We start from the raw sequence: 10,777 nt of genomic DNA, 5'->3' as shown, positions 1-10,777 counted from the left end.
GGTTCTGATCTTCTTACACCCGTACAAATTGCAGAACTCCTGGAACACCTCCGCTTCAAATGCTGTTCCCTGATCGGTTAGCACCTTACAAGATCTCCGCTTGTTATAGAATGTGAGCCTTCACTGTTTATCTCTAAGGCCGGCCTCACACTCAGCGTATAAACATACGGTCCATAATTTACGGCCGTAATATGCAGAAAAGTCCCCAAAATAGTGGTCCGTATCTCATCCGTAGGCAGGCTTGCAAAACCGACATACGGACATACAAAGGATCCATGTTCTCAAAAAATCGTAACATCATGTATACTGTCTATATATATATATATATATATATATGTCAGTGAGACACATATATATATATATATATTAATATTTCATCCAGCGCGAGATAGCTTTAAAGCCGGTAATTCAATTGCCGGCTTTTCCCATCTCCTTCCTAAACCCGACATGATATGATACATGGTTTACATACAGTAAACCATCTCATATCCCCATTTTTTTGCATATTCCACACTACTAATGTTAGTAGTGTGTATGTGCAAAATTTGGGCGCTCTAGCTATTAAATTAAAGGGTTAAAAGGCGGAAAAAATTGGCAGGGGGCTCCCGCACAATTTTCTCCGCCAGAGTGGTAAAGCCAGTGACTGAGGGCGTATATTAATAGCCTGGAGAGGGTCCATGGTTATTGGTTCCCCCTGGCTAAAAACATCTGCCCCCAGCCACCCCAGAAAAGGCACATCTGGAAGATGCGCCTATTCTGGCACGTGGCCACTCTCTTCCCATTCCCGTGTAGTGGTGGGATATGGGGTAATGAAGGGTTAATGTCACCTTGCTATTGTAAGGTGACATTAAGCCAGATTAATAATGGAGAGGCATCAATTATGACACCTATCCATTATTAATCCAATTGTCTGAAATGGTTAAAAAACATACACACACATTATTACAAAGTCTTTTAATGAAATAAAGACACATGTTGTTGGAATTTTTTTTAGACTCTTAATCTACCTGAAGACCCTCGCTCTGTAACAAAGAAAAAATAAAATAAAATAAAAATAAAAAATAACAATATCTCATACCTTCCGATGATCTGTCACGTCCCACGATGTAAATCCATCTGAAGGGGTTAAATTATTTTACAGGCAGGAGCTCTGCTATAATGCAGCTGTGCTCCTGCTTGTAAAACCCCAGCGAATGAATGGAAAGTAGGTCAACGACCTGTAGTGACCTTCATTCGCGGTGATGCGCCCTCTGCTGGTTGTCCTCATATGACCTCGAGGCTGGGAAAATATTCTGAAAAGTTCCCACGCTCGAGGTCATATGAGGACAACCAGCAACTTTTTACCGATGAGGAAAATGGATTATGGTTTGACTAGGGTGGCGAGGAGCTAGCACCCAAGAAATTGCAGATCAATCTTTTTGATGGCAAGATAGTAGTGCAAGGTGTACTATTCTGGGAAAGTCATTCCTTTATCAGACACTTAGCAGCAATATAAATTCATTTGCTGAGATAACAAATAGTTGTGGACAAATGAAAATGTATGGCTTCAAGATCATACTAATTCAGTACTCGCTGTCTGATACCAGAATATGTATAGGTCCCAGTAAGAGCTTCAGACACAAGATGAAAGGATATTTTTAATTAAGGCTATTTGAAAAGTCGCTTCATTCTAAATGCCTTGAAGCAATTTTAAAAATTAAACCATGAATATGACCTCAAGTGAATGTAGAGTGCGGAAGAGATCGCTTGCAGAACTGCAGTACACTGTTGTCTTACGGCTTAACGATGCATTTCACCTTCATGCTTTTCATCTTTCTTCTTCATTGTAGATGTATGCATCTGTAGTGATAAGTTTAGGCAGCAATTTCATTCACTGGCTGCATACAGTCTTAGTAATTTCCTGTGAGTAGTTTCTCTTTTTCACATGTACTTGGCAAGAGAATCTGCTGTAAACAGAAGCGCTGCATGAGCCAGAAGTATGGATCACCGTTTTATTGAAAGTTGGATGTTTTTAGAATTTGAACAAATTTCTTCCTTCCTGAGAAATTGGAAATTAGATGCTGCCAAAACAGCTGGTTTATTGGCAGATTTTTACATACTATTTTTTCAGCAACCTCAAAGTGCCCTTATAATATATAACTTCTAACAACAAGAACCTATTTAAGTGCTAACCATGGATGCGCCTATAGTTTCTAGCAACATATACCAGGATAAGTGCCAACTATAGATGCCCCCGTAATTTCTAGTTATATGAATTTGTATAAGTGCCAACTATAGATGCCCCTGTAGATTCTAGGTACATGAACTTGTATAAGTGCCACCATAGATGCCCCCGTAATTTCTAGTTACATGAATGTAACAAGGTGGCATGGGGTGGTAGTCGCGGGCAGTAGTCTATTGCAGCAGTCAGTCCACACCCCGACCCCTTGCACATCAAATGACAGTTCTAATCCCAGCCCTGGGTCACCATGGGTTACCTCAGTTCTGTGGCTGTTTTCCATGACAGGACAGCATCCACCGAAAAAAACACACTTCACACTGTATAGGGCCCAACAGTGGCAATTTGTATTTTAATGATGACGAAGAAGAAATAAACAAAGGGATGTATAATTCCTGTTCTGTCCCTAATGACAGCAAAGGCTGCAGCAACAGAGTCCAAAGTTCCAAGTAAGCTCTCCGGAGCTAAAAGTCTCTGGTGGGGCACACGTTCGGTGCCCGACAGTCCTGGCAATCAATATTCTCCCCAGCTGGGGGGTCATTCCATCCCAGAGAGGGGACACACATATTGCCCAGATGGGGAGCCCTGCTGTCACAGTCGAGGATGCACGTTCTGCCTCAGGCAGTCCTGCCTGGGTTCTGAACCGGGAGCAGGAGCTTCCTGCTCCCTAGAGGCTGCTGGCTCAGCCCACAAAGTTAACACCTGATATCCCTAACTCTACAACAGTACATATCATTTGGGAATACAGGAACATTACACAGGAAATTGACAACAAAGCATAACAACAGCAGACATAACACATTACACAGGTCTGCGACTAAAAAGCTGTTTGATTATTTTCATCTAATTTCCATGTATTTTGGTGTGCTGAAAACGAAAAAAATATTGAAAAAATCCTGGACGTCAGCATTTTCCACAAAATGCAAAATTCTCTTAAAATTTAGTATATTTTTCTCAATTTTTGGTATTTTTTTATCTTAGGGTTTTGAAAGTCAAAATTACTATTAATTAATTCACATCAATGCATTGAAGATATACAATGCCAAAAAAATATAACTTTCAAAGAAAAGAACTTTCAGAGTGAGCTAATGAAACCAGCATCAACATGTAGCAAGCTGAATGAGCAGGCTCTGACATGCCCGGGCTTGATTCAATTGTTTTATCTTGGTTCTCGCCTGTTCACACTTTTTCATCTCAATTCGTGTTAGCTTGTCATATTCAACCGTGTTTTCCAAAATTAGCATTATGACTCAGCAGAAGTGTATTAGTGTATTAATTAGCCTGACAGTATCTGTTACATTTGTGGTAAATATACAGTGTTGAAGCAACAGCTCAATATTACAAACTTTGTGAAAAAAGTATACTTCGCTTATTTCGGACTAAAGCTTGGAGATCAAGATAAAGTTTGGGCGCCTCATAAAGTGTGCAAACGGTGTGTTGAGGACCTCCGAAATTGGTTCAAGGGTAAGAAAAAAAAGCTTTCCGTTATGGGATTCCTATGGTATGGCGAGAGCAAAAGAACCATAGTGACGATTGTTACTTTTGTTCATGTGATGTGAAAGGGTATAATTCAAAATGGAAGCATTCCATTTCATACCCCAATATTCACTCAGCAATTTGTCCCATCCCCCATGGCACAGATATACCAGTACCCAAGGCCCCTGCTACCTTGGAAGAGATAACTAGCTCCAATGAAGGTGGAGTCATGCCTGAACCAGATGATGAATCAAGTTCTGACTTTGAAGATGATACAAGACCAAAATTTTTTTCCCAGGAGGAGATGAATGATTTGGTAAGAGACTTGAATCTTCCCAAAGATGCCGCTGAGTTACTCGGATCAAGGCTCAAAAGCAAGAATTTATTGTTGCCTGGAATGTCTTTTTCATGGTTCAGACATCGTGAAAACGAGTTCATTCCTTACTTTGCCCAGGAAGATAAGTTGATTTATTGCATCGATGTTGAAGGTTTGATGGGTCAACGCATCCTCAAAAAGAAAGGTGGTTTGCATTTAAAAAGGTTGTAGAGAAAGTTTTAGGCAATAACAAAAACCCTGACTACAAAAAATCATCGGACGAATGCTAAAAGCATTTTAAGCTTTAGGTTGCCTGATGAGTTTTAAAGTGCATTTCCTCCATTCCCTTTTCTGAAAATTTGGGAGCTGTGAGTGAAGAGCAAGGTGAACGATTCCACCAGGACATTAAAGAGATGGAAAGAAGATACCAGGGAAGATGGAGCATTACAATGATGGCAGACTACTGTTGGACGCTTCAGAGAGACATTCCAGATGCTACTCACAAGCATAAATGTACCAAGAGAAGCCTCACAGGCAGGAAGAATCGATTTTAGTGTGTGTTAGTGAGCTCATTGCAGTTAAAAAATGATTTTCATGAAACATTTGTAATAAAAAATTAATAAATTTTATGAGTCTATTTTCATTTATTTTGAGGTATTGTCTTATTTAACATAGTTACTTACATTGTCAGAAAACGTGATGTCCTGTATTAGTACCAGACATAGATTCCCCCATAACTTCAAACTACAGGAACCTACATAAGAACCAACTATAGATGCTCCCATAACTACTAGCTACTGAAACCTGTATAGATGACAGCCATAGGTGCCCTCATAATTTCTAACTAGGGGAACTTGGATAAGTGCCAACCATAGATGCTGCAATAACATATAGCTACATGAACCTGTATAGGTGCTAATCCTAGATTCCCCATCATTTCTAACTACAGCAACTTGTATAAATGTCAGCCATAGATGCCCACATAACTTGTAGGTACAGGAAACTGTATAAATGCCAGCAATAGATGTCTCCCGTAAGAACCTAGCAGGAATTTACCTTCTTAGTGCTGGATACGTAGAGATCACTGCTCTTGGAGGTCCTTGTATCAAATTTCCTTTTATCAACTCTAGCATCACTTACACTGAGATTGGCAGAATCAAAGAAAATAAGTAATTCTCTTTACCTAGAGAAAGCTGTAAAGCAAGAACATGCTGATCTGTGCCAATGAACCTGCCAATGAATCTAGCTAATTTTGCTGAGCATGCTATATTCCCATTAGATGACATAGTGGATTTGATATTTTGCTCACTTAAATATTTAATTCAAATTTGCTGAGCTGAGGAGGCACTTAAAGCAAATAGCCATGACAGGTATGGATGGTCATGACGATTTTCATCTCTCTGTGGCACCAGATGGGTGCAAGTGTGCATATGAGGAAGATGGGCTTAAATATGGAGTAGGGTTCTGCTGGGTGCAGGCATCTCCCTCCTAGCAGCAATCCACCAGGTTCACCAGTCTTATAAATAAAGAAGGGCTGACCCCAAGTGGATCGCCCTACCAAGGCAGCGGGGTACTCGGTACCGGGTTCGGTCTTAAAGGGGCTGCGACCCGGTCCGTGGCCCTGGGTGCCCAATTAAAGGGAAAGGTGTTTAAGGGGATTTGTAATGTCTATGTTTATGACGCCAACTGTGGTTTTCGGTCAGTAGGGACCGACGCTGCTTAAAGGGGTCCTCTGGGGTGGTGGTATGCAGCAAGATGGTGACGCTTCCCACAGGTGAAGCGGGGTCCCCAGGACTTCCCAAGTGTAGGGCACCGATTGTGTGGTGGATGGTTTAGCATAGAATGAGGACACAGGTTTGCAGTCTTTACCTGGTTTACTGATGGTAGTAGTAGTCTTTAGTCCAGGGTACCAAGTGCAGGGTAGCTGTGGTCCAGCCAGCTTGGAGGCAATAAGAGATCCCTCTCCCAGGTGAGGTCCGTAAGCCTTTCCAACTAGCGCTGTTTAGTTGGTTAGGTGCCTGCTGCTTGATGCTCATTGCATGTTCCCTCTCTCCTGTCCTAAGACAGATGTCTGTATGATAGGCAGTTCGAGCCTGTTTATAGGATCTCTATCATGACCCAGGCTCTAAGGTCACTGCTTCACCTCAGACTTGATGCAGGCAAATTACATACAGTCCTATGCCCTCCGGTTCTGCCATGCATCCTGGAGAACAACACGACCTCAGGCTTCTGGTACCAGGCTTCTGCGCTCTGGCTCCTAGGGTGTCCTTCCGCAGTTTCCCTCCTGAGCCTCTTCCTCCTCTGTGCTTCTTCCCTCTAAGCTCCTCCACTATTCAACTCTCCTTCAGATTCTCCCTCTTTCCAGGGGTAGCAGCTCCCTCATGGCTGCTCGGCCCCTGCATCTGCTCCAGACGTCCTTCTACTCTCCTCTCCTCTCTCAGACTGACCCAGACTGACTGGCTCCTCCTCCAGACCAGGATACATAAAATGTAAGGAAGCTCCCCTGAATCTGGGTCCTGAGCTCCCCCTCCTGGTCTAGATGCAGATGTGTTGAATGTGAGTGTCTTACCTGATAGAGAGAATCTCCCTTGCCTCCAAGTGTGACATCACCCTCCTAGAAAGGAAGGCAACATCGCTGCAACAACCGGTTACCTGGGGTGTTGCACAAGTACACAACATTTTGGTATACGAAAGTGGTAAAAAAAAATAAAATTGTCTTTTATGCCCCGTTCAAGTAAAACCTCATTAAGATGTCCGTATTTCATTTACGCATTCCATCATTGTTTGTCATTGATAGAACACATACTCATTATAGTCCAAAGCGCTGTTCATGTCCTTTTTTACCTAGTGCTCCAATAAACAAACTCATGGATAAAACCTGCCATTCAAATCAATGTGTCCTAGACAAAAAGGCACAGTACCATCCTATCCATAATGTTTTATCCGTTTTTTATTGTTTAATGGGTAGAGGCGTGAAATTATTACCTTTATTTGTTGCATACAACAAAAACAGGTGAAGCACCGAAGGTAAAAAAAAAATGGACACATGGACCAAAAACTGATGAAAATCTAATGCAGCACAAAGAATTCGGTCTGGTCTTTTTTAAAAAAAAAAACTAAATATCTGAATGAAACTTAAAGAGGTTGTCCATTACTCAGACAACTCCTTCTCAATCACTATGTTACCCTCTTTAAAAAATAACACTCTAGCAGCATCGGCACTGCCTCTCCTGAGGCTTGTGTGACTTTGTTATATCACATGATCCCTGCAGCCAATCAGCGCTGGCTTCACTCTCCTCCTTCAGACGAAATTAACAGAGCTGCGTCTGCTCTATCACTTCCTACGGATGTCGGATTTGTCCAAAGGAGAGAAGTGACCTCTGAATGGTTGCAAGGATCATATTAATTTCACAGGATCCCCAGGAGAGCCAGTGCCAATACTGCTGGAACGGAGCCAGCATCAGAGGTGAGTATAGGTGTTATTTTTTAAGAGGTTCTGGACCATGGTGATTGAGAACGGGTTGTCTGAGTAGTGGACAACCCCTTAAATTTTGCGTTTATATAATCTCTTACGAATCAGTCGGGTCTGCACACTGCGGATTTGACCGGCTTTGAAAGTCCAGACAGTGGATGGGTATAGGAGCTTCCTACTAGTCAGCTTGGTAAATCAGACCACAGTAGCTTATTTTGTTTCTTGTAGGTTTTGTATGCTTTATGGCCAATGTGAAAATGTGTTTATGTGCTGTATATGTGCCAACCTAGACCAAGTTCAATTTTTGTTTTTTCTTTTCTTTTTGCATCCTGTGAAAGCCAGTGTGTGGCCTCCCTCTCCTGAGCTGGAAATTACATTTAAAGGCTTCCCCAGACTGATGTCCACAGGTCAGAACCTGGTCCTTTTGTCTGCTCTCTTTCACACAGTGAGGTCAACTCTGACACATGGTAAGGGTTTTAATATTAGACAGCGTAGGACTGTCCCGATCCGAGTCACCTTGTCGATGGTGGAATGGCTTTTATGCTATTTTTGATTAAAAACAGTATTGCTGAGATCCCCTTGTTATTTAGCTGCACTTTTGCTTTTTACTTATTTAGTTACAGCAGGGTTTTTGCTCATTTTGTTTCTTCTAGGTTTTGTATGCTTTATGGCCAATGTGATCATGGGATAATGTGCTGCATGTATACCAACTTAGACCAAGCTCAATTTTTGTTTTTTCACAGTAGCGCAGAGTACGATTTTTTACACGTGCACTTATTTGTATGGGCATAAGCCCATTCTGTGCACTAGCAGAAAGGTTAACATTGGTCCATGTGCTGTCTGTCTGTTGTGCACATGGACCGAAAAACATTTGTGTGAATGATTATGTACCCTAACACCTACCCTGCATGGTAGGGGTGCGCTCCTGAAGATGTCATTGCCTGGTTATGACCTGTAGATGTCACTGTTGCTTAATCTCCTGTAATTAAGTCTATGGCTGAAGAAAGGCTGTAGATTTTCCAAATGTGCCATCCACTAAAAAGAACTGATCTCTGAAAATTAACCTTCTGCATTTGGTATTCCTTTTCTGTGACAATGATGAGACTTACTACAAAGTATGAAGGTACAAGTAAGCGGATTGCCTTTTCCTATTCCCCCCATGTAAGAAAAGTTTAGAAATCGGTTCCAAATTTATTATGAAATGCTCCAAATTCACTGATTTATGTGTATTAAGCCTGGCAACTATTGACAGCTAGAAACGTTACGAATGTGCTTCATAAATCCAGCATCCGCTCTGTTGTAGATATTTCCTTTATTCTGCTGTAAGAGTTTGCATTGTATATATTCTCACGCTGTTTAGCTGCAGTTTTCTCCATTAAGTTGTTCTCATTTTAACCAAATCATTCAGCTTGTTGTTTTTCTAACCATTTTCATATGTGCGAAAGAGAAATCCAACAAGCATTAAACCAGATTAGAACATTTTTCTTTAATATAGTGCTTTGAAATATGTTATTTAAGGGACCAAGCCCTAGGCCCCCGGCTCTAGAGAAGAAAACCAGGGGAGAAACGAGAGGGCACAGAATACAAAGCAAGCAAGCCGCCTCCTCAATTTTGTGGTTGCCGTAGTAACAGTACAATTTAAGAGCACCACTACATTTATAAATATTTATAGTCATCTGATTTTTAAAAGGTAATCGTCAATTACACCTATTATGTCATTTCATGGGAGCTGGATGCAGTCCAGGACGGAGATAATCACTTGGAAACCACTTGATAAACTGCATTTCCTTTTGTGTCAGTATATCTTCAAAAATATTATTAAAGTAAAAGCCACAGCAGTTAGGATGGATTGAAAAGTCCAAAATATTGAGTATTAATGAGCACGTTCTTTTCAATTTCTGTGCAGGTACAAAGCCAGTACAAAACATTTCCTTCTTTGTTTATTTTTCTATCGTTGCAAACAAATTGGATTATGAATTTCCATTGACTTTTCAAATCCTTATAGAAGGAACATTTTGATCATCATGGTGTATGAACAAAATATCTAGCTTTCCCATAGAGCAGTGTCCTCAATTCCAGTTCTCAAGAGCCACCAGCAGGTCATGATTTCAGGAATTCCTAGTATAGACCATGACTGCGCGTGATTGACCTTCCACTCCAAGGGGCTTTGAGAAGAAAGTCCAGTTCCCAGGTTCAAGATCCTCAATCGCTGGGGCCCCAGCAGTCAGACATGTATTAATTTTGGGAAAAACCCTTTAACAGCACAGCATAGCTGTTCACATCTCCCCAAAATATGCAGTTTTCCACCATCTAATCGTGTGAGAGCAGGAAATCACCTGGGTGAGGAGCCATGGTGTTGGTATCGGAATAATCTCTATACTGTCCAGCCTTTCAATGGTGAATATATATTTATTAAGGAACAAAGATAACACAGCTCACAACAGGTATTTTTAGAGCTTAGGATCTTAGCATCTTGTCTATCCTTGCAAAGTGAAAGTAAAATGTGCTCCAGTTGCACACAGTGCTGTTTTTTTAACAGTGCTTTACTGGCAATAAAACACTTTTGCTGGAGACAGAAACTCATGCACTATTAAACAGTAATAAATACTAGCTGATGCAATATATAATATAATAAGCATTATTCCAATGTTTATGCTTGAAGAGATTGACTGTGTAACACCCCAGGTAACCGGTTGTTACGGTGATGTTGGCTTCCTTTTGGGGAGGGCGATATCATGCTTGGAGGCAAGGAGGATTCCCTTTACCAGGTAAAGCACCTACATGCAACACATTCTGAATCCAAGCCAGAATGGGGAGCTCTGAACCCAGATTCAGGGGAGCTTCCCCAACTTTAAGTATTCTGGTCTGGAGGAGGCGTTAGATCAGTCTGGAGAGACAGTGGAAGAGTAAGAACAGAGCAGAGACAGTGGGGCCCTGCAGCCACATGTGAGCTGCAGCTCCAGGAAAGGAAGATTACCTGAAGGGTTGAGATGTAGTGAGCATTTGAGAAATGAAGCATGGGAGAAGGAAAGGGCTTAGAGAGTAACTGTAACCAGGCACCCTCTGAGCCGAAGCGCAGGAACCGGGCACCGGGAGCCCGAGGCTGTGTTGTACTCCAGGGTGACCGTGGTCTGTGATGCAACACCCATGTTATTGTTTGTAAGGGTGTTCATGATGATGCCCGTAAACCAATTTTTTTTAACAGTATGTTGCTGTATAACCCCCAGGGGGAACTGTTTGTCCATACATACACACACATATATACACACACACACACATTCACACAAACACATAC

Source organism: Ranitomeya imitator, chromosome 4 (genome assembly GCF_032444005.1).
Source record: "Ranitomeya imitator isolate aRanImi1 chromosome 4, aRanImi1.pri, whole genome shotgun sequence".
Lineage (NCBI taxonomy): Eukaryota > Metazoa > Chordata > Amphibia > Anura > Dendrobatidae > Ranitomeya > Ranitomeya imitator.
Note: the sequence above shows the minus strand (reverse complement) of the source record.